The sequence below is a fragment of the Taudactylus pleione genome, unplaced genomic scaffold, assembly GCF_031769625.1.
Source record: "Taudactylus pleione unplaced genomic scaffold, aTauple2 ptg000206l, whole genome shotgun sequence".
Taxonomy (NCBI): Eukaryota; Metazoa; Chordata; class Amphibia; order Anura; family Myobatrachidae; genus Taudactylus; species Taudactylus pleione.
Window position 1 is genome coordinate 362171 of NW_028284608.1, and position 25367 is coordinate 387537.

The following is a 25367-nucleotide window of genomic DNA, read 5'->3' on the forward strand; positions in this document are numbered from 1 at the left end:
CCAGCGGGGACAAATTAATATTGTGTGAAGATGATGTCCACACTGATGAGGGTGAGGAATTGGAAGATGATGGTGACAACATCTTGCCTCTGTAAAGCCAGTTTGTTCATGGAGAGATCATTGCCAGTAATGTCAGCTGCCCATTGGTAGCTTGTTTTGTGGGGGCCCAAACAAACCAATTGCTTCATGATTGAGGATATTGTTGATGAAGGTGTTGGTAATGAAGATGGCAGGTGCTTGGATCTAGCACAGAGAAGAGAGCTAGTTGACATTGTAACAGCCACAAATATCAGTCCCTGTCGCTGAAGTGACTGGTTTGTTAAACTGTGCATGTCCTGTTTACTATATACAACATAAAGGTGGGTGGAAGGGCCCAAGGACAATTCCATCTTGCACCTCTTTTCTTTGCATTATCTACTGTTTGGGGCATTGCTGCCTGAAATTTTTAATTTTAAAGATTATTAAACTGCCATCCTGTCTGCCACTGCAGTGCCACTCTGTGCCATGTTGGAAGCCGAACTGCCACATGTTAGTGTTGCTTAGCTTATTCAGCCAGCTACCTCGATGCAACCTTTTGGCCTAAATGGATGAAATCAATATTGTGAGCTGTGAGGTGGTCAAAATTGACTAGAAATGACTGGAAATAAATGTTATTGAGGTTAATAATACTGCAGGAACAAAAACAGGCCCAAATTATGTGATTTCAGCTCAAAAAATACAGATCCAAATCCAAAACCAAAGCATGCAAGGGTGGATTGTAAAACCAAACCCAGACCCAACATCTTGAAGGCGATAACTGCAAATGATGGGTTAGAACTGCTCTCTGCTGTATGGGCAGATGGGATGTGTGATGTATTGTTTGTGTCGAGGTGCTGCACCTGGGTCAAGCAGGCGGAGTGGTGATCAAGAGGGGTGCGCAGGGCTTTGCTAGGTGTGATTCCCAGCGCGGACCTGCTGGTGGTGGGTAGAGAGGGTTCTGGAAGCAGCAAGGCTCGACCGAGTTCTCCACGGGAATGAAGAGCTCTGGTGTAAGCTGGCTGTGGTGTCAGAATGTAGGGGGTCTCCGACGCATTTTGGCAGGGGCTCTGCCTTCTTCAAGGAGGTAAGAGAACAGGATTAGTACTGTTTTTTCCAATAAACCTATTGGCCCCCATTTCTGCCTCTGTCTTCATTTCCTCAGCCACCACCTCCAGTCCATTAGACCCCCTTCCCTCACTACACCCCATCACTCCACACAAAACATCGAACACAAAAGAACACGACATACTAATACTCCAGCATTACACCCATAGGGCGAGCGCACCCTCCAAACCCTCTACCCCATTCTTGAAGGAGATACAGATCCAAACCCAAAACAAAAACACAGGGCTCTGCGCACATCCTTTATTTCCACTGCCAGTCGCATTACCAGGAGCTGATTTTTATTTGATATACTGTAGAGCAAGATTTTTTAACAGTTTCGTCTACATTTTCTTCTTACCACATGAACTTTGGGCATGAATCAGTACAGATTGCAAGGCTGCGTTCACACGCACCCGGTCGATGTTTGCTTTCTGCGCATCTGGATGCAGTGCGCGTTCACAACCCAAACCGGCCGCTGCAATCGGGAAGTGATCACATAGAGCACGCAGTCCCATCGCACAGTGATTGACATGAAGTGTCTGTTTGGGGGTGGTCAGCGGAACGCAGGCATGCCTCTGCATTTGAACGCCATTACAGGGGCGTGCATAATTAAACCCCAGCGACAACATACGCAGCCAAAGGTCTACATGGTGACAGGAAGCTTCGCAGGTTGTAAGGCATGTCAAGCTGAAACACAACTCTGCGTATGTGTCCGATGTTACTCAATGTTACCAATGTTTTTGCTGACTTGTGGATGTATGTAATGGGAAGTGGGATCTTTATACAGTGATGGGTGTCTTGATATAGTGCTGCAGTTGCCGTGCAATCTCATTCATTAGCATATTTTTGCAGCGAGCAGGTGCATGCGAACACAGCCTTGCAATCTATGCTGAATCAGGCCCTTTTTTTCCACTAATAGAAGACATTGAATTACTAGTAGCGCCAGTGCTGCTAGTACTAGTATGGTCATCCAGACCCATAGACCGAACCATCACTGAATATAATATACAGTAGTCTGATTTTACAATTAAATGATAACAGGTAACAGTACATTATTATTACATACAGTGAGATAGGGGAAGGGGGACTGAAAAACCCACAGACCAGGGAATAGGATGGAAGTTATTAGAACTAAAGTTTAACAGTGTCTAGATGCAGTAGAAAGAAACTCAATAGGTCGACACCAGATGGTCATCAGGCAATAGGACGACTGTGACAAAAGGTCGACATGGTACAAAGAGTCGACTGACAAATGGTCGACAGGAACAAATGGTTGACAGAGCCACACAAATGGTCAACACAATAAGGGTCAACACATTTTTAAGGTTAGGGGTTAGGTTTAGGGACTTGTCAGAGGCTTAGGGTTAGGCTGCAGAAGAGGACGTTTAGGGTTTGGCACTAGTGGGAGGGTTAGGCTAGGATTAGGTTTAAGCACTTGGGGGAGGGTTAGGGTTAGGCACCAGGGAGATGGTTAGGGTTAGGCACTAGGGGGAGGATTACGGTGAAGATTAGGCTTAAATTACAAAAAAACATGTCGACTATTTTTGTGTCAACCATATGTGTGTTAACCATTTGTCCCTGTTGACCTTTTGTACCTGTTGGCCATTTGCACTGTTGACCATTTGCATCTGTCAATCTTTTTTCCTTGTCAACCTATTATCTGTCTACTATCTGTTGTCGATCTATTGCGTTTTATATCTAGACACTGTTGATTTCTATACCACATCCAGGATGGAGATGCTGTTGTTTTTGGATCTAATACCTGAATCTGAAGAGGAAACAAAGATGGCTGCAGAATGTGGTGTTTGCAATAATGTAATTTCCTGATGGATTAGGAGTACTCTGTGCTGCCTCATATCCATAGAGCAGCAGAGCTGGCTCAGCAGGAGGCTGACCTCTGACATGAGCTACTGCTTAAGAGTACCCTGTTGGTGTGTCTTTCCTTTTTTGCATTGCAGGAGACTGGACGTGCCCTATAAGACTCCAAGCCATAAGAGCCACATACTGCTCTATAGACTACCGTAAGTACCATATATCACCACCACTATTACTAAGGGGCATAGCAACACTAACCACTGGGGCATATACCATCCTGCCACTACAACACCCAAAAATACCCTTACTCTCCAGGCTGCTCCAGCATTGGGTTTGTACCTGTTCATCCCTGTGTCTCTATGTCACCATATTGTTCTACCTGGGTAAATAAACCTGCAATACAATCTGTACCAGAGGAGAGATATATTGGATATCCCAGAAAGTAAAATCATTGCCTTTCTCTTCACCTGGGACTAACATATCACACACTCTCTCGTCCCCTGTTTGATTTAGACAGGGGACAGTAGAAGTGTGTGTGCGCAATTATATCCCAGGCCTTACTTTCTTCTGTAAGTTTGAGTTCCCAGCATGTATTTACAGCATCAACCATTTTATTTATTTATTTCCTAACACTATTTAGAGATTAAAATTACATTAATCTGGTAGTGCCAAATATTGTATTTTAGTGGATGATATTTGTATTTTGCATTTATTGCACTATATATTCATTTTGTGTGTGCTATTTGTTTCTCTATTATCGAATATAATTATCAACAGAGGTTGTGCGACAGAGTCAATATATATGTCATAACAGATGTTTTTCTGTGACTATAATTTGTTAAAAATAAGCTTCATTAAGAAACTCTGGGCCTGATTCTGACCCGCTCGCGAGCGCTGAGCACTCGCAAGCGGGTCGATGGTGCCCAAGTGTGCATGCGCACGACGGAGGTGGCTCCATCGTGCACATGCGCAAGACCCAAATGACGAAGGCCAAGCCGTTGTTATGGGTCTCGCACCAAAGGGGGCGTGCTGTCGATGGTGATTTACAGCACGCCCCCTTTGGTGGGCATGCCGGGGCGTGGCTGCCCAGACGGAGGCGTTCCCATGGGAACGCCTAACATCTGAGTCCGGCCCCACTGACATCACTAGTGATGTCAGTGGGAGTGCTTTTGGCTCTGATAGAGCCAAAAGCACTCCTGGGCTTGCGGCAGCGAGACCCTACCGCAGGGTCTTGCCGCATGTGTGATGGTCGCGATGGTCTTGACCATCGCGACCATCATTTTAGCCACTCGCTATAGCTGTGGGTGGTCACCCACAGCTATGCGAGCAGCCAGGAGGCCGCTCCAAAAAGGAGCAGGGATGGCCCTGATTCAGAGCGAGCGCTCTGTCAGAGCGTCCGGCTCTGAATCAGGGCCTCTATTCACGCCAGGTATCATCTATCTACTCTTATTAATCCGGATTGGATGTTCTTCCAGGTTGGATGATTTGTATGTTTAGCTGTCATATGTGTATGTCATTTATTTGTTGTACGTCATTTTTTTAAGGTTCATAAATAAAAGTTAATTTTTATTCTGTTATTATCTCATCTATTATATTTCATTACACTTTACTTAAGAGTGCCCCAGTATAGACAAAATTTGTCTTTCCCCCTGTCTTTGCCTAGAGCAAAGGCACTTTTTTTGCATGTGTACAGCACAAAGTCTATGGGTGCACCACCAACTCTAAATTATCCAGGATTCTCCAAAGTGATATATCAGTATGTAGGTCTTTTCTAATGTTTTGATTATTCTATAGCTATCTTGTATAGCTACCAATTTAGATTTCTTTACTTGTGCTGACTCATCTCTGTCTGTTTTGCATAAATAAACCTGAAACCTGGTTAAACTGTGCCACATGTGGACTAACTGCCACCAGCACCTCTGCTGCGCAACTCACTTAACATCCTCTACAATCAGGGCCAAGTGTACTGCCAGTTTACTGTCTTTGGTAATATACATTAATTTACATAATACCATCTATCAAGCTACATACCCCAGGGTCCTTCCCTGGTCACTCTGCCAGTAGGTCATATGCCCAGGCACGCTCTGCTATTCTCTGTGAATTATGGGCCCAGGACACTGCTCTACTAATAGGCTACAAACCCAGCCATAAGTTCAGCTTAGCACAACTGGGATCTAAACCAATGCCATCACTGTGCATGATTCTGGCTGTCAAAGTACACATACCTTGGTGTGGAACAAGTCGGTCCCTAGATCAACAAGCTGCAGTGACATAGAATAGAGGATCTGAGTGAGTAAAGACAGGCCCTTATTCACTTGTATAAATAATATACAGTGCAAGGATCAGCATGAGTTTTGAGAAGCTGACAGATGCAGAAAATTATGGTACATGGAAATTTGCCATTGAGTTGCATTAAAGCAGGAAAAGCTATGGAAGGTTACTAGCAATCCTGGTGATAATCTAAGCTTAGAAGATGTAGAGCAATTGGGACATAGGTCTAGCTGTGGAATTACATTTATATTCCATCAGCCACGGTGGTTGACTCTGCAGATGTTGAATGAGGATAAAGGGCTAATGAGAAGAATTAACTTGAGGAACATGTTATATGCCACAAAGTTTAGTGCAAGAACATGAAGGGCTATATTGATAGAATGTTAACCATCGCTCAGCAATTGATTTCAGTGGGTATCATAGTAGACGAGGAGGAGGTTGCCATGGCAATGCTGAAAAACCTTACTTAAGAGTAGCATTGGAGTCTAGTACTATGAACCTAATCACAGAGATAGTACATGTTAAATTATTGCCATTTCATGAGTGCATACCCACAGAAACAAATGCTGAAAATTCTGTTCTACTGTCTAGAGCCTGGTTAAGGAAGGAAAGGGATACAGAAAGACTACACATCATCCCTTGAGATGACCATTTAAACCCTAGGAAGAATTTTTCCTTTTGTTACAACACATCGTGGGTCCATTTATAGTCCAGAATATTTGAGATCTGATATATAAAGTCATCCTGTTTATCTACCTCTGTCTTCTTTAAGATGAAACATGTTGGGTGAAGGGGCAGGATATACCAACACTAACTACAGTAAGTGAGGCAGCTGTCACAAGCTCACAACCTCTCCTGGGGTGAGACAAGAGGTTACCATACATCTCTCCCTAGTGCAGTTGACCTGGATCTTTAAATTAACTTTTATAAGTAGATTCATTTAAATACATTTATGGAATTGTCATCAATAAAATACCTTTATTACGTTTCTCTTGGCGCTCGCCTTTTTGTTGGGTGTTTTGGGTGTGAGAGTCTGATTACAGGATCCAAACAAAAGTGTTATACAACACCAGGATATGGTATTTTACCAGTGACACCTGTTCAGAGCAATTTTGGGTTGGACTCGTGTCATCTCCATGACTGCAAGAAAATTGGCTTTTTAAAGACCTTTTTGATGGTGCCTATATTCTTACAAACTATATTCATTTAAAACCTTATTTGGGTTTCTAATTGTGGAAATTTTGATAATCTATTGTGTTATTTTAAGTGTTAGCTTCCTCTTGGGGTCCAAAGGTATATTTCATCTGCAGAGTATACATTTTGCCCTTTGTAGATTTCATTCTTTCTCCCATGTACTAATATTTTTCATTGTAATCAGAGATAACTACTGTTCATACTCAGCAATATACACTAAATGTACACTAAGGGGTGTATTTACTAAAGTACGGGTTTGCAAAAGTGGAGATGTTGCCCATAGCAACCAATCAGGTTCTAGCTATCATTGGTAGACGGTATTGGTTAAATGATAAGTAGAATTGAATTGGTTGCTGTGGGCAACATCTCCACTTTTGTAAACTTGCACTTTAATAAATATACCCTTAGCAGTCATTGGAAAAAAATTGTACCTCATTTACCAGTAAATTTACAGATTTACTCATTTTTGATTGGTCTGCTGACTGTATTGGATCTGCTCAACTGAAACTATGCCTGAAACTCAAAATTCTGGATCTGTCTGCTAAATTTTCAGTCTTGTATAAGTTGCGACTCACCATCTACTCCATGAAACGGAATGGACCCAGTTGTGGTTGTCCCCATTTTGGTAAATATGTTTAATCCCACTGTTTTATTTTCCTTCTGGCAAAAAGGCAACAAATAATTTCCTATGTGAGAAAATATATTAAAAATATAACTAAGAGCTTTATGAAAAAAAATTAAATTTCAACATTTTACATACAGTATGACGAGTAATCCACATTGTTTTCTACATTTCATACAGAACAAATAATTAAAATTTCCTGAGCTATTCACAGCTAAAATAATCAGAGATCTGTCCCAAGATAGTATAGATTATCCACTTAATGCTTAGCCATAATGGATTGTTTACTGCAATATAGTCTGCTACATCTGCACGTTGAATAAAGTAAACTGATTCAAGCTGTTAGCATTAAATGCTTTATGCCAAGGCACAGGAATTTTTATATAAAATTAAAGTGTCTTCTCACTGGAAGGTTTCAAGTCTCATGTTGCACTTTAAGTGTGATTGAAGCCAAAGACAAAATAAAAAAAATAAAAATTCAATTCAATTAAAATAAAAACATATATATTTTCATATGAAGCCTTAACATCATTATTGTAATGATAGTACTTATCAGTTATCAAATACTTCTCTTAGATCAGCATGCCCAATATTTCTGTATATAGCTTGGTACTGTATGCAGAAAATCACGGGACACAGCAAAGAACTCAACATTGTTGGTAGATTTAGAAAATTTTCAAGAACAAATACAAATTAGTTGAACTACTGTATAGCAACCCGTCTACAGCGACATGCAGTCTAGTCAGAATGTTTCTACCTGGAACATTTCATTTTTACTAATAGCATACTTGGAACAATTTTATCTGGAATGTTTTATTTCTATTAATAGTGTTGAGTTTGCCTGGAACAGACTATAGAGCCAGATTCAGATGTGGACGCAGAAGTGGCCAAGGCTGTGTCTGTTGGCGGTTACCTGTCTGTTATTTTATGCATCAAAGCTGCAGAGTCCAGCCTTGTGTCCTGGAACTCCTGCCCGTCCGTTCGCCCACTCACGTGTGCGGAATGCCAGGCTGCCGCTCGGTGTCAGGTGAGGGAGGGGGCTGGAGGATGTTGCATTCTTACAGGGAGAGACTGGTTTGGGACATAGAGGCCTCTGGGCTAGTTGGTGAATGTCATTATTTTAGTCAACAGTGAATCCACAGCTGCTGTATCTGTCTGAAATGTATCTGATGTATAAGGTATCAGCAATAACCTTCATTATTATAATCCTTTATTTATATGAGGTGTCTGGTGAGGGAGGGGGCTGGAAGTGTCTGGTGAGGGAGGGGGCTGGAAGTGTCTGGTGAGGGAGGGGCTGGTAGTGTCTGGTGAGGGAGGGGCTGGTAGTGTCTGGTGAGGGAGGGGCTGGTAGTGTCTGGTGAGGGAGGGGGATGGTAGTGTCTGGTGAGGAGGGGGATGGTAGTGTCTGGTGAGGGAGGGGGCTGGAAGTGTCTGGTGAGGGAGGGGGATGGTAGTGCCTGGTGAGGGAGGGGGATGGTAGTGTCTGGTGAGGGGGGGATGGTAGTGTCTGGTGAGGGAGGGGGATGGTAGTGTCTGGTGAGGGAGGGGGCTGGAAGTGTCTGGTGAGGGAGGGGGCTGGTAGTGTCTGGTGAGGGAGGGGGCTGGAAGTGTCAGGTGAGGGAGGTGGCTGGAAGTTTCAGGTGAGGGAGGGGGCTGGAAGTGTCAGGTGAGGGACGGGGTGGAAGTGTCAGGTGAGGGACGGGGATGGGAGGAATCAGTGGAGTGAGTGGGGAGTCAGGAAATCATGGTGTGAGGAGTCAGATAATGGAGGCTGTTTGATCTGTCAGGTTTTGAAGGGAGATAAATAGAGACAGGTGGTGGAGGGGAATGAGAGGACTCAGATGACTCAGATAATGGAAAAGGTGGGAGGAATTAGTTAATGTGTTGGGGTGTATGGAAGTCGGCTAAAGGAAGGGGATGAGCAAAATAAGATAATGGCACAAAGCCTCTGAACCACCGCCCGGCCTCTTGCGTGTGTCGGGTGCCCACCTGCCGCCTGCCCGTGCAGGGCACTTGGTGCCTGTCCCCCACCAGTAGGTCTCTGCAGTGTCCAGTACATGATGCAGAGTCCAGAATTGTACCTCCGCCGCCTGCCAGGTAGAGGTGTGCTCGTCCTGTGCTTTTAGTACAACTAAAGGATTTATGCTTGCACCCTCCCGATCATGCGAGCAAAAATCCAATTAAAGTGCTGGACGCGATGCTGTTTTTCAGTTTAGCAAGGCACTGACAGCATCGCAGCACTTCAGTTGGAAAATGCACACTTAAACATCTGGCTCAAGGCGCGCTAACCGGCATTTCCCAACTAAGTGTTGGGCGCAGGAGAAACAATTGAATAGCTGTGGGAACTTCTTTTTTGTGTGGCCGAACCCCTCATGACACATAGCCATGCCTCTTATGTCTTGTGACCATGACCATTTTTTTGGGAGCACACCTTCTGCGCGCACACACATTAGTTCTCTATACCCCTACATCAAAATATCCACTTCAACCACTGTCTATGTGTGTATATATATATATATATATATATACACACATGCACACAGCAACTAAAAGCTTTTGACAGTTTTAGTGAAAATATTATAACAGGGGGGGGCCCATTTTGAATGCTCGCACTGGGAGCCAGATTGGCTAGAAACTGCCCTGCCCATAAGGAGGACCATCTCCGTGCATGTGCTAAGCCACCTCCTTGTCACTGCCTAGGAACTCCTACTATATTTTCAATACACTTATCTGTGCATGCAACTGAAATTGCAACTACGACTCTGTATGGACAGAATCGGAGAGCATGCGCAGTGCGACTTAAATGCATGTGCAGTAGCAAAAAAATCCCTCCACCGCGTTCAACATCGGCAGTGCGTCCACCTCTTAATCAGCCCCTTAGTGAGAAAAATCAGTTTAGATATCTAAATAACAAAACAAGTTTTTAACTAAATACCATTTTCACCTTATTCAAAAATGGCAAAAATAAATCATCTTCATCTTTTTTTCGAAACTTTCCAGCAAAAATGATAAAGCTGTGATTAAAACAAATGTTTTCCAACTCCTTGCCTATTCTTTAGAATATGTGTTTTGGCATCCAGCCACAAGAGCTCAATAGCTTGCACATATGCTCCTGTAGCAGTATCCATGTTATTTTATAGGTAGCTGATGGTATTAGAACTCATCTTGTGCACCATTTATTGTGCAGTTATGTGGTTCACCACCGGGGGTTGCTGTCCAGATACTACTCTGTCTAGAATGGTAGGATTTCCCTTTTATGTATCTGATGGGAAGCTATTGTGAAAAACGTATTTGTTGTTGCATGAATTGCTGGATTGGAAGGATTGGGAGTCATTACTGTATGTCTGTATTTAAGTGGAGTCTGACATAGTAGTCACTATGGTGTAAATATTCTTTGAATCGTGTTGGTCCGAGATTGCAATCATGGGGGATAAATTGCCATTTTTCCAAACACAGGAATTTAAAATGAAAAAAATGGTGGTATTTTCTCTTTAGAGGTGATCACGGCTGATTTTGAAGTTAAAATACACCTGAAAATAAAACTAGAAATTAATACACCAACTTCTGAACATGGCATTACTTTCCATAGACAGGAATACAACACAGGAATTTACCAAAATCATGATTAGAATCATGAGTGTAATAAAACCAAACATGGTGTAAAAATAGAATTTACAAATAAACCCCCCTCCTGAGCAGCGTGTCTAGCAGAAACATACATAGATCACTGTGAGCTGTGTATGTTTCTGCCTTTTGGGGTTCAATAAAAGGTTTTTTTTTTTTAAATGACGTGGGGCCCCTCTTCCAAAGCATAACCATCCCCGGGCACCTGAGCCAGTCCTGGTTCTAAAAATACGAGGGCAAATGTGTAGGGTTCCCCTGAATTTTAGGAACCAGCAATGGGATCTCAAAACCAGTCCTGGTTTAAAAAATAGGGGAAAAAAATGCGTGGGGTTCTCCCTATTTTTAAAACCAGCACCGGACTTAAATCTAACATATTTCAGGGGAGGTGGGGACCCGATCGAGTACCTGATCCATGCCGGACAAGTCTGGTATGGATCGGGTACTCATTTTTTAATTTTGCCAAGACCCTTGGACTTGGACCCTAAAGTAGAAGGGGACCAAAACTACGCCAGGAGTTTGGTGAGTATTGGATTCTTTTTCACAGGTAAACATGTGGGCATTCTACTGGAGAAGGTGACGTGAACATCTGGTAGAAGGTAAGTATATGTGAGTGTGTTAGGTATATAATAAACTTTTAAATTCTACAGTGTGTGTGTACTGTCTTTTTTTTTACTATTTTTTTACAGAGGGGGTTCATGTGCGGGCCACCTACTGGTACTTGTAGTTCCACAAATGCCAAAGGGCAGACACGCTGGCACCAGTAGCTCTACTGTAGAAAACAATAGTATTATTCTAATTTTCCCTCTATTACCCCTGCCCCCACCGGTCAGGGATGCGAGGAAGAGCCCCGGGCTTCAGTGTAAGCCTGGGCTGCTCAGGAGAGGGGGACCCCTTTATTGGGGCTTACCCACCTCCCCTGAGATCCACAGCTTGTGCTGACTATCTTGATGTGTTAATTCTTTGGCCGGAGAGACCATGAGAAAGGGTCCCCTGGCTGTGGCATTACACCCTGGCTAGATTTGAGTCCAGTGCTGGTTTTAAAAATAGGGGGAATCCCACGCAATTTTTTCCCTATTTATAACATCAGGTCAGGCTCTGGGAGCCCAATGCTGGTTCCTAAAATATGGGGGAATCCTACATGTTTTTTCCCCATATTTTTTGAACCAGGACTGGTTCAGGAGCCTGGGGCTAGTTATGTTTTGGGGGGGAGGCCCCACGTAATTTTTTTTCCAAACAATTAACCTTTTACACACACAAGTAACCTGCACGTATCTCACTGATATGTGCAGGCTGCTTGTTCAGGAGGGAAACACAGGCAGGAATTACAGGGATTAAACCCACTAACAATGATCAGATACACCATCGGGAGACACAATCCTGACAAACACAGGACCTTGGTAAAATTTCCAAACTTGTTTTAAAGTAAAAACCTCCCTATTCTGATCGTTCCTACCCATGTTAAAAAATGGACAGGCATGGGTCAAATATGATTCTTAGTACATTATGGGCCAAATGTAATAGGGTGAGAGTTTAGAAAATGTGAGAGTTTAGCAGTAAACTCTCACATTGGTTGAGTTTTATCTTCAAAATGGGAAAACATCTGAATGAGATTTTGAATCGTGAGTTTTTTAAGCCTAAAAAAACATGCAAGTTCGCTCTGTTACTTTGTTTTTGGACTCTATTACATTGGCAAAGTTTAAAAAGTGACAGAAACTCTCACTTTTCTAAAACTCTCACTCTATTACATTTGGCCCTATGTGCGTGTTCATGTCTGTACTTAGGGCAGACAGATTTTGCAAAGTTTGCAGCGTTCATCCCTTGAATTTTTTCTTATTTTATACCTTCAGAATAGTTGCAATAGTGTGTTTGTATAGTCCAGGAAATAGCAGGGTGCACACACAGGACTCTATCCTATTAGGTGTGAGTAGCATTCTGCAAGCCTTTCACACAGCGAACTCACACTGCAAATTGCATATGCAATAGAATTCTAAACTGGCAATGATTTTTCAGATGAAAAGATAGGGAAAATCTTTATAAAAGTGGAAAAAATGTCAGACAAAGTGCAGAACCTTTTGTACACCCCTTCTAATGAATAATCATGCATTTGGAGGGGTTTAAATTGCATCATTTGGCCAATAAAGACATGCCAGCTTTCAGGTGAATTGTTCTAAAAAGCTCAATAATGGGTTAAATAATGTGGGACAGGTATGTAGAGGTGTAAATGATGTGGGACCGATAGGTGGAGGTGTAAATGATGTAGCACAGGTATGTGTAGGTATAAATGATGTATTGACTGGTATGTGGAGGTGTAAATGATGTGGGAAAGGTATGTGTGGGTGTAAATGATGTGGGACAGGTATGTGGAGGTGTAAATGATGTGGGACAGGTATGTGGAGGTGTAAATGATGTGGGAAAGGTATGTGTGGGTGTAAATGATGTGGGACAGGTATGTGGAGGTGTAAATGAGGTGGGAAAGGGATGTGGGGGTGTAAATGATGTGGGAAAGGGATGTGGGGGTGTAAATGATGTGGGACAGATATGTGGAGGTGTAAATGATATGGGAAAGGTATGTGTAGGTATAAATGATGTGGGACAGGTATGTGGAGGTGTAAATGATATGAGACAGGTATGTGGAGGTGTAAATGATGTGGGACAGGTACTGTATGTGGAGGTGTAAATGATTTGAGACAGGTATGTGTAGGTGTAAATGATGTAGGACAGGTATGAGGAGGTGTAAATGATATGGAACAGGTATGTGGTTGTATAGATGATATGAGACTGGTAAGTGGAGGTGTAAATGATGTGGGACAGGTATGAGGAGGTGTAAGTGATATGGAACAGGTATGTGGATGTATAGATTATGTGAGACTGGTAAGTGGAGGTATAAATGATGTGGGACAGGTATGTGGAAGTGTAAATGAGGTTGGAAAGGTATGTGGTGGTGTAAATGATGTGGGACCAGTATGAGGAGTTGTTGTATTGATGGGAGAGAGGTTTTCGAACTTACTGATGAGAGGTAGATGTGTTTGTTCCAATGTTTTATAAACTTGTATAAAAACACAGGAAAATTACTATACAGACATTTTTCTGTACCCCAAAATTCTGGGGAGATTTTAATTTGTTGAAATACACTTGCTTGCTTTCATTTTCAGCCATTAGTGCAAAAATCAACCATTTGACACCTTTTAAAAACCAGAAAAGAGAAACAAATGTTACCAAACACACTGCAATAGACTAACAATAAGAATCTTAGGGGTAAATTTACTAAAGGTCGATTTTGGCATTTTTAGTGATTTGGCATGCGATTTTCATTCGATTTGTATTCGATCTTGCATTTGGGTATTTACTAAAGGCCAGATCAAATGTAAAATCGAATTTCAAATAAAAATTTTTGTCAAATTGACCTCAAATCAAGCATCGGGAAAACATTGGTACTTTTAGTATAGCCCAAAGCACAAAAACCTTATTTACTATCATTCGATTTGAAATCGACCTCAAAATAGGACTTCAAATCAAACTTCAAATCACCAAATGAATAGACCTGCTTTATGCTTTCGATTGTGCATGAGCAGGTTGGATTGACACAGATACATGCAGACATCAGTGAGATGCCTGCATGTATCTGACTGTAACAAGCAATTAAAGAGTTAAATGTAAAAAAAAATTATGTGAGGTCCACCCCCAAAACACAACCAGCCCTGGACTTTTCAAACCCAGTCCTGGTTGACTAAGTACAGGGAAAAAAATGCGTAGGGTCTCCCTGTACTTAGTTCAACCAGCACTGGGCTATGGGAACCAGTCCTGGTTCTGGAATTACAGGGAAAATTTGCATAGGGTCTCCCTGTAATTCACAGAACCAGCCCTGGACCCTTTCTAGCTGGGGACTGATGCCACAGCCAGGGTAGCCCTATCACCGGGCCCACCAGCCGCAGCATCAGCCCTGACAGCTAGTCAGCCCAGGCCAGGGATCCCTGGGGCATTGGGGACCCCTCCAATAAAGGGTTCCCCCTCTCCAGGGCACCCCTAGCCTAGGCTGATAGCCCATGGCTATCCCCGCCACCCCTGGGCGGTGGGTGGTGGGTTGATTGTGTTAATGTAGTGTAAAAAAGAATATGTTTAACATTGTCTTTACAGTAGAACTGCAGGTCACAGCAAGCCTCCCCGCATGCTGGTACTTGGAGAACCACAAGTACCAGTATGCGGGCATTAAGGGCCCACTGGGACCTGTAGTTCACCTGTAAAGAAATGTTGAAATAACACACACACACTGTACACAGTAAAGTTTTAATCCATACACACATACACATTCACACATACTCACCTACAATACCTGGAGTGGTCCACTTGTCCTGTAGGCATCCATGGTCTTCTTAAAATAACAAAACGAAAATTGCAACCCTCGCACTAAGTAATAACCATCCTAACCAGGATGATTATTGCTTTCTGAATAAAGCGCTCAGATGTGGCTTCCTCCTTTGAAGGTCCATGTCTGAGCATTCATTGGCTGAGAGTGGTCAGCCCCTGCCTCTCAGCCAATGAACGCTCAGACACGGACCTTCAAAGGAGGAAGCTGCATCTGAGCCCTTTATTTGGGAAGTAATAATCATCCTGGTTAGGATGATTATTACTTAGTACGAGGGTCGCAATTTTCATTTTGTTATTTTTCCCGCACCCATGGATGCCTACTTTGGACCGAAGAGGACAGAACCACGCATAGGAGACAGTGAGCATGTTTTTTTTCCCACAGGTATCCTATGGATTTTCTACTGGAGAAGGGGACCAATGCTACAGGGATACATAGGTGAGTATGTGTACATGTGTGTATGTGTGTGTACATGTGTGAGTGCATTATTAAACTTATACTGTGTTCGGTGTGTGTGTGTTTTTTTCCACATTTCTTTACTGGTGAACTACAGGTCCCAGTAGGCCCTTAATGCCTCGCATGCTGGTACTTGTGGTTCTCCAAGTACGAGCTTTCGGGGGAGGCTTGCTGGGACCTGGAGTTCTACTGTAAAGACAATGTTAAACATATTATTTTTTGACACTACATTAACACAATCAACCCACCACTCACTGCCCAGGGGTGGCGGGGATAGCCCTGGGCTATCAGCCTAGGCTAGGGGTGCTCTGGAGAAGGGGACCCCTTTATTGGAGGGGTTCCGAACTCCCCAGGGATTCCTGGCCTGGGCTGACTAGTGGTCAGGGCTGATGCTGTGGCTGGGGGGCCCGATGATAGGGCTGTGGCATCAGTCACCCGCTAGAAAGGGTCCAGGGCTGGTTCTGTGGATTACAGGGAGACCCTACGCAAATTTTTCCCTGTAAATCCAGGACTGGTTCCCATAGCCCAGTGCTGGTTGAACTAAGTACAGGGAGACCCTACGCAATTTTTTTCCCTATACTTAGTCAACCAGGACTGGGATTGAAAAGTCCGGGGCTGGTTGTGTTTTGGGGGTGGACTCACATCAATTTTTTTTTACTTTTAACTCTTTATTTGCTTGTTATAGTCAGATACATACAGGCATCTCACTGATGTCTGCATCTATCTGTGTGAGAACTAACTGCTCATGCTGAAAGTGAAAGCATGAAGCAGTTCAATGCAGTCGGGGAATTGCAGTTCAGTTTGAAGTGGGATTAGCCATTCGATTTGTATATGAACATGTCAAATCGAACAGCATTTCACTGTTCATAACCAAATTAAATCGATTTTGTTTTGCAAATCGCAAAATAAAAATCGATCATTAGTAAATCTGGGAAAAAAATGGGGTTGTCAGAATGCGATTTGAGTCGGTTTGAGGTGAGCTAAATCACACTTCAAATCGACCATCAAATCGACCTTTAGTAAATTTACCCCTTAGTATTCAAATATTTATTGCTAGTTTATTGCAGTGTGTTGGGGTAATTTTTTTCTTTTTTTCTAGTCTAGATTAAACCCCTCCCTTCCATGGAACTCTGAAAGATTATTAAATTGATCTGAGTAGCCACTATTTTGTATTGCTGTTGTGAGAGGCATGGATGGGATCAGCATTAGGAGAGTGTTCTGGTTCCTGTAGTGCTATTTGGAGGATTCTTGGGTGCCTCCAGGTGATTTGGCTCTCAACTTAGAGATATTAATGTATATGCTATTATCATGTGGAATAACAGTGTGCAATTACATGACCCAAAGTGGGTGCTATTATCATGTAGTGTTAGGGACACTGGTACAGAGACATCTTAACACAGCCCAGATGGATTTAGCATAACTTTGCAAATATATGTAATAAAGATCTCTGGATTTCTATTATCATGTAGTATTCAAATCTTATTGCTGGTCTATTGCAGTGTGCTGGGGGACATTTTATACTTTTTTTCTAGTCTAGATTAAACCCCTCTTCATGCACCTATGAAAGATTATTTAGTTGATAACTATTTTATATTACTTTTTAAAAACCTCCTATACTTATGGCCACTAACAGTCTTCTATATGGTCATAGAACCAGACCCGCCCGAACTTCATGATCCGGGCTGGGATCCGAATCCAGTCCGGGTTTTCCTGCCTAACTCGGATTCCAAAACAAGGCAAAATGTCATCCTCCTGCTGTTGGATTATCACGGGTTTTGGAATCTATAAAGGTTTCCGGTCATTTCACTCTAGCTGTGGAGAGTGTATTGAATGGATGTTCAGGGATGCTGTGACCATCCAGGGGTACTGTGTTTTGCCAGGGATTCTCTGTTGTCCATCCAGGCGCTGCTGTGTCAGTCCAGGGGTGCTCTGTTGTTCATCCAGGGGATGCTGTGTCCATCCAGGGGTGCTCTGTTTTCCATCCAGAGGCTGCTGTGTCCTTCCAGAGGTGCTATGTTGTCCATCCAAAGGCTGCTGTGTCCGTCCAGGGGCTGCTGTGTCCTTCAGGGGTGCTCTGTCGGTCTAGGGGTGCACTGTCTGTCCATAAAGGGGCTGCTATGTTGGTCTAGGGGTAATCTGGGTGCTCTGTCCATCCAAGGGTGCCCAGTGTAAAAAAATAAAAGCTAATAATACAATTAAAAAATATATATATTTTTTTGTGTTGTACCCCAGTGTACTATATTATTTATTTATTTTACTGTGATGCTGCCGGTCAGACCGCAGTGTAATATTCATACACATATTGTGACACTGTAAGTTTTAGTGCAGTGTAATATTCATACACGTATTGTGACACTGTAAGTGGACACGCAGTGTAATATTCATACAGATATTGTGACAATGCTGTAAGTAGTAGCACTGTGTAATATTCATACATATATTGTGATACTGTAAGTGGAAGCACAGTGTAATAATCAACATGTTTTGTGACACTGTAAGTTTAAATGCTTTGTAATATTCATAAAAAATATTGTGACGCTGTAGGTCATTGATACCACAGTGTCATTTTTAAAATTGGTACAAATTTATGTGTGTGCTGTACCATACTTTGCTCGTGTTTGTTGATGTGGAGAACAATCAGTTGAGAGGAGATCAGGAACCACATACTAGTGCTGGAGTTGCTGCCAGTGCCACCAGTTATGATGATACTAGTATGTCTGCATCATCTACTAAAGCTGATGCCCAAGTGCATACACGGCTTAAGTCAGGGCATCTAAAATCAAAGAACCAATCTTTTACAGTGGTAAAGAAAAAAAATCAAAGGGAAAGTTAGTTGCTGAAAGACATAAAATTGGCAATGTTTTTTACTTTTGTTTATGACTGGTTGTTCTGCCTCTTATGTCGATGTAAGCCCTTCTCCCTGTAGACATTTAAAAAAAATAAAAATTGTTAAGGCACAGGAACCAACTGTGTGCTCAGAAATGTCACAAATCCCTAAGGAGAGTCTAAGTGTGTCGACGGGTGGCATGTGAGAGCCTGGCCTTTCCAAAACTGTACTCAAAAAGGAGCCTCCTTCCACCATTTGTGTGTCTTCTGCAAATGTGGGGATGAGCAGAACAAGTGAACATGCTGACATAGAAATCGAGGATGCTACTGAGGAAGTGCACAAGGAGGGGGAGGATATTTGAGTAGCTGATGCTAATAAGGATGTTGATGATGAGAAAGTTGTTGATGAGGATGTTGTTGATGGGGATGTTGTTGATAAGGATGTTGTTTATGTAAATTAGGCACCAGTGGAAACAGCTGTTGCCCATGATAAAGGAAAGCCCATTGTCATGCCTGGGCATAAGACAAAAACATCAACTTCTTATATGTGGAATCATTTCTATCCAATTCCGGACAACAATTCTCAAGCCATCTGTACCCATTGTCATGCCAGAGTAAGTAGAGGACCTTAACCATTTAGGAACATCCTCCCTGTCACCTCATCTACTGTACATCCATCAAAAGTATTTGCAAAATTCAGAAACTTTGGCTAAAAAAGTAACAACAAGCAGTCAAGCTTCAGCTAGCTCCCTTCTCTCTGCTAGATCCAAGCACGTGCCATCTCCCTATGTCTCCGCTATCAAATTCCATCTAGATTCCACCACTAGAAAAGCAATTCCCAGCCTGTACAGGGACATTTAAACAAACTTAATAAGTGTCCTCCAGAATGCCATTGTACCCACTGTCCACTTAATAACAGATATGTGGACAAGTGAAGCAGGGAAAATGCAAGATTACATGACAGTAACAGCCCACTGGGTGGATGTATTACCTTCAGTGCCACAACAGCAGCAGCATATACTGTAAGAAACAGCAGCTCATTCAAAGGCAGGCTACTCTGTGTATCACCGGTTTCACTAAGAGGCATACTGCTGACAACCTCTTAGAAAAACTCAGGGAAGTCATTGCAAAATGGCTTACCTTGTTTGGACTCTGCTCAGGATTTGTGATTTCTGACAATGCCACCATAATTCATGCAGAAGATTGCATGCAGAAGATTGCAGCACTTGCCAGAAATGTTGAATTTTCACCAGCTGAAGCAAGAGGTAGTTACAAGGTGGAATTCCACCCAGTATATTCTACAGTGGATTGAGGAACAGCAAAAAGCCATCCAAAGCTACACAACAAAGTATGACATAGGAAGAGGAGGGGGAATGTACCTTACTCAAGCTCAGTGGAAAATTATTTCTATGTTGTGCAAAGTGCTGAAACCCTATAGTAGTCACCTGTGAAGTGAGTTCAGACACTGCCAGTTTGAGTCAGGTAATTTCCCTAATTAGACTGTTGGAAAAACAGCTTGAGAAACTGAAGGAGGAGATGAAACAAAGCGATTTTGCTATGTATGTCGGACTTGTAGATCAAGTCCTTTATTCACTGCACCGAGATCCAAGTGTTTTCAGGCTCTTCTAATCTGATTAATACATTTTGGCAACCATGCTCGATCATAGGTTTAATGCATACATTGTATCTTTCTTACCAATGGACAGATCTGAAGAGATGCAAATGCAGCTGTCAGGAAAAAACTCAGCTTTTCCAAAAGACCCACTGCTGATGCAGATGAGTACAGTTTTGACATCTGGTTGGGTCTAATGAGACCTCTACTTTGACCCCATCTGTTATGGTCACCATTCAAAGAATGGTTGAGGACTATTTTAATGATAGCGTTCAAATAGGCCATCCGTTTGACTACTGGCAGAAAAAAAAGGAATTTGGAGGCCCTTGCACAAACTAGCTTTTCGTTACTTTAGCTGTCCACCCTCCAGTGTGTATTCAGAAAGAGTTTTCAGCACAGCCAGGAACCTTGTCAGCAATCTGCATTGTAGGCTACCTCCTCAAAATGTGGAAAAGATGATATTCATCAAAATGAACTACAAATTCCACGAGGAAGACCTGTACCCAAAATGACATCCAAAAATTATAGAGGCACCTAAGGCTGTAATGGTGAATTCCATCGGGGATGAATTAATATTGTGTGAAGATGATGTACACACTGATGAGGATGAGGAATCGGATAATGATGGCGACAACAACTTGCCTCTGTAAAGCCAGTCTGTGCACAGAGAGATCACTGCCAGCAATGTCAGCTGTCCATTGGTAGGAGTTGTGGGGGCCCGAACAAACCTGTCACTTCAGCCCCAAACGGCATTCCTTGTCATTGAAGTGATTAGTTTGTTAAATTGTTTATGTCCTGTTTAATATATACAACATAAGGGTGAGTGGTTGTGCCCATGGACAATTCCATCATGCACCTCTTTTCTTTGCATTTTGTGCTGATTGGGGAATTGCTGCCTCACATTGTTATTTTTGTAGTTTATTAAACTGCCATCCTGTCTGCCACTGTAGTGCCATTCTCTTTCCTAGATGTGCCATGTTGGAGGTTGAACTGCCACAGCTTCTGCAATCTTTAACAGAATGTCAAAATTGTCCAAAAATGTTTATGTCACACTTCGGGCTCTCTTGCTATCTGGCTCGTGACACTTACCTCGTCGGCGCGCTCTGGTGCGGTCCCTTCGGCGGTGGTGCAGGTCCTTGGAGAGCGGCGCTGGGCACAGGGGGTCTCCACAGCTTGAGGGGGCCCATCTGGAGAGTCTTGCGTGCTGGTGGAGACTGACAGCGCTTCCACGCTGGAGACTGCTGGGTGCAGCCATTTTGGATCCTGGTCACATATCAGGTTGGAGCCAATCAGCTCACAGCTGTCCAGGGAATGCTGGCAGCCTATCATGCACTACCAGAGGGTACTAAAGGACTGTCAAGAGGTCCTTTGGTTGCCAGTGCAACGTCTATCACAGCATATCTGTGAGCTAGTTCCTGAGCTCCCTTATTCCCTAGTACCACAGTTCCAGTGTGTCCCTGGGTTTACCACCTCATGCTGCAGTACCTCTCTGCCCTGCATCTCCGTTTGCCATCTGTACCCACCATCTGCTGTGGACCGGCCAACCCTGGTCGCTGTGCTCTGTCTGCGCCCCGATAGCTGAGTTTGCTCTCTGTGCACCCGTCACCTCATGAGTCACACTCCATTAAGACCGGCTGCCTTTCAGTTCCAGCAAGTAAGCCTTCATTCCTCATCCGGCTCCACTCCGGGTCCAGAACCACGCCAAGCTGTGACAGCTTGCACTGGCCCAATGGATTCGGCTAGTGGACAGGATTTGAGGGCTGACCTGCTCCAAAGCATTGCCAGCCGTTTGGAGGGTCTAGAAACTTCACAGAAGCAGATGGCTCAATTTTTACGGGAGATGTCGGTTCGTCAAGACACATTACAGGCCTCCCTGGTCACCGTCAATAAGACTGTCGCCACCAATCAGCCGGCAGCTCCTTCCAGTCCCGCACCACCTGCGCCATCCCATCTGCAGTTATGCCGTAGGTTCTTGAACCAGTGCGATGTTCATTTTACGTTACCTTACTGGATAACTACTCTGAGTTCCTTTCAGCCTTTCGGATGATTTTCAATGAACCCGGAAGAACTACATCAGCAGCAGCCGAGATATTGTGCCTTCATCAGGGGAATCGTCCATTGAGCCAATACATCATTCAGTTCCAGATGCTGGCATCAGAGCTAAAATTGAGGAGGCCTTAATTTCTGCCTTCTGGAGTGGTCTGTCGGATCGAATTAAGGACGACCTCGCCACACGGGACCTTCCAGCCACCCTAAACGATCTTAGTTCTCTCTGCAATATGGTGGATCTACGCTATCGGGAGCGTCAGAGCAAAAAGAACAGAGGAGATCATTTCAGATTCCGGTCTACCACTCCAGTCACTCTCCCGCCTGAGCAAACAGCTGATGAACCGATGCAGATCAACTGGGCTCGCCTCTTGGTTGTGGAACGGCAGCGCTGTCGATGAGAAAACCTGTGCATGTACCATCCGGGAAACTCCAGCTCCTAACCGGTTCCAGAGACATCAGGTTGGGAGTTATGCACTCGTCTCCATCTAAAGCTGAGTCCACCTTGTCCATTACACTGGAATTAATGCATCCTAAAAGTGTTCTCTCTCTCCTTGATTCAGGGGCTGCTGAGAATTTTATCACCCCGGAGCTCATCCAGAGACATCAGATTCCGGTTCTTCCCCTTGAACATACACTCACCCTGTCTGCCGTGGATGCTACCCAAATTACCAATGGGTCCATATCCCTCCATACTCAAGCCGTGCAAGTCCGTGTGGGCGCTCTTCATACAGAGACTATCCAGTTCCTAGTTATACCTAAAGCCTCTCACAGAGTCATTCTTGGGTATCCCTGGCTGTGCAAGCACACTCCCAACATAGACTGGGGTTCCATGCAAATTCTATCCTGGGGAGAGGCTTGTCATGTATCCTGTCTTCCTCAAATTTGCCCTATCAATAAAATTCTTACTGCATCGATTCCCTCCCAGTATGCCTCATTCAGTGACATCTTTTGTAAAACAGGTGCCGATATACTACCTCCACATTGAGAGTGGGACTGTCCCATCGACCTGGTGCCAGGCAAAGATCCTCCACGTGGTCGTGTATACCCACTGTCATTACCCGAGATGGAGGCTATGTTGGCATACATTCGGGAGAACCTTGAAAAGGGCTTCATCCAGCCCTCCTCTTCGCCAGCCGGGTGCAGGATTCTTCTTCGTATCTAAGAAAGATGGAGGATTGCGTCTCTGTATCGATTACTGGGGCTTAAATGATATCACTATCAAAAATTGTTATCCGATACCCCTTATATCAGAGATATTCGATCGTGTAAAAGGTGCCATGATATTCACCAAATTAGATCTAATAGGGGCCTATAATCTCATCAGAATTCAGGCTGGAGATGAATGGAAGACCGCATTCAATACCAGAGATGGTCATTTTGAATATTTGGTAATGTCCTTCGGCCTCTGCAATGCCTATGCTGTGTTCCAGAATTTTGTGAATGAGATTTTCCAGGTCTGCTATATGTCTCTGTGGTAGTGTATTTGGACGACATCCTGATATTCTCCTCCGACATCGAAAAACATCGGGCTCAAGTCAAGGAGGTTCTATCTCACTTACGTAGGAATCAACTGTACTGTAAAGCAGAAAAATGCTTGTTTGAGGTACAGACCGTTCCTTTCCTTGGCTACATTCTCTCGTCATCTGGCCTTGAGATGGATCCTAAGAAGGTACAGGCTATTCTGGACTGGTCTCGACCCAATTGACTGAAGGCTGTACAAAGGTTCCTGGGGTTTGCAAACTATTACAGGAAATTCATCAAGGGATTTTTCAACCTCACAGCACCCATTTCTTCATTAACCCGCAAAGGGGCGAACCTAGCTCAATGGCCTCCTGAGGCTGAGACTACCTTCCAGATTTTAAAACAAGCATTTATTTCCGCTCCAGTACTGAGGCAACCTGATATTACCAAACCATTTTTCCTAGAGGCTGTGGGTGCAGTACTCTCACAGAGATTTGAGGACAATAAGCTCCATCCCTGTGGATTCTTCTCAAAGAAATTTTCTCTGACTGAAAAGAATTACCCCATTGGAGAGCAAGAGCCGTTGGCAGTTAAATTAGCTCTTGAGGAGTGGCGCTACCTCCTCGAAGGGGCTACATTTCCCATCACCATCTACACAGATCATCAAAATCTCCTCTATTTAAAGAATATCCAGTGCCTCAGCCCTCGTCTGGCTCGGTGGGCAATTTTCTTTCCCGCTTCAACTTCACCTTGACCTATCGTCCTGGTTCACTCAATCAAAAGGCTGATGCTCTCTCCCATTCCTTCTCCTCAGAAAAGTCTATCAAACACCTTAAGGAGACACCAGTTTTAGAGTCCAAGGTATTTGCAACTACCCGCATTCAACCCCCTCCTGGGAAAACGTTTGTGTCCTCAGACCTACGCAAACAACTTTTGAATTGGGCTCATGCTTCTCGCTTTTCCGGACATACTGGCATCCGTAAGACCCTGGAATTCCTACAACGGTCGTATTGGTGGCCCATCATGAAATCCTCATGCCCACAGTGTGCTCAGCATAATATTTCCAGGTAGGCTCCGGACGGTACTCTACTACCTCTCTCAGTACCGCTCCACCCCTGGACACACTTATCCAAGGACTTTGTAACCTACTTACCTATCTCCAATGGATTCACCACCATCTTGGTAGTTGTAGATCGGTTTTCGAAGATGGTGCACTATAGCCCTCTGAAGAAGTTGCCTTCCACTCCTGAGTTGGCTCAATTATTTGTCATCAATATCTTCTGCCTACATGGACTTCCAACTGAGATTGTCTCCGATCGCAGGGTACAGTTTGTAGCCAAATTCTGGAGAGCTCTCTGCTCCGTCTTTCAAGTTAAATTAAAATTCTCCACAACGTATCACCCTCAATCCAATGGTTCCACAGAGAGGGTCAACCACGACCTGGAGACTTTCCTACGGATCCATATGTCCTCATCCCAGGACAACTGGGCTGATACTCTACCCTGGGCTGAGTTTGCTCACAGTAGTTCCTACCATTGATCTACGGGTCATACTCCATTTTTCACAGTTTTTGGCCTGCACCCTAGAGTACCAGAGTTCAAAGACTTGCCAGTTTTTTACATACCAGCAGTAACCTCTACACTACAGAATTTTTCGCAAATATGGTCCCAAGTTCATTCTACTCTTCAGAGAACTTCTAACCATTATAAATTTGGAGCTGATAAGAAGAGAAGAGCAGTGCCCACTCTTAAAGAGGGTGATCTTGTCTGGCTCTCCACTCGTAACCTCCGCCTTAAGGTTCCATCCATGAAGTTTGCCCCATGCTTCATCGGCCCATTTCCTATCGTGCAAGTGATTAACCCAGTGGCCTACAAACTGAAACTTCCACCTTACCTCAAGGTTCCGAACTCTTTCCATATATCTCTGCTATCTTAAACCACATCCAGAGAGTT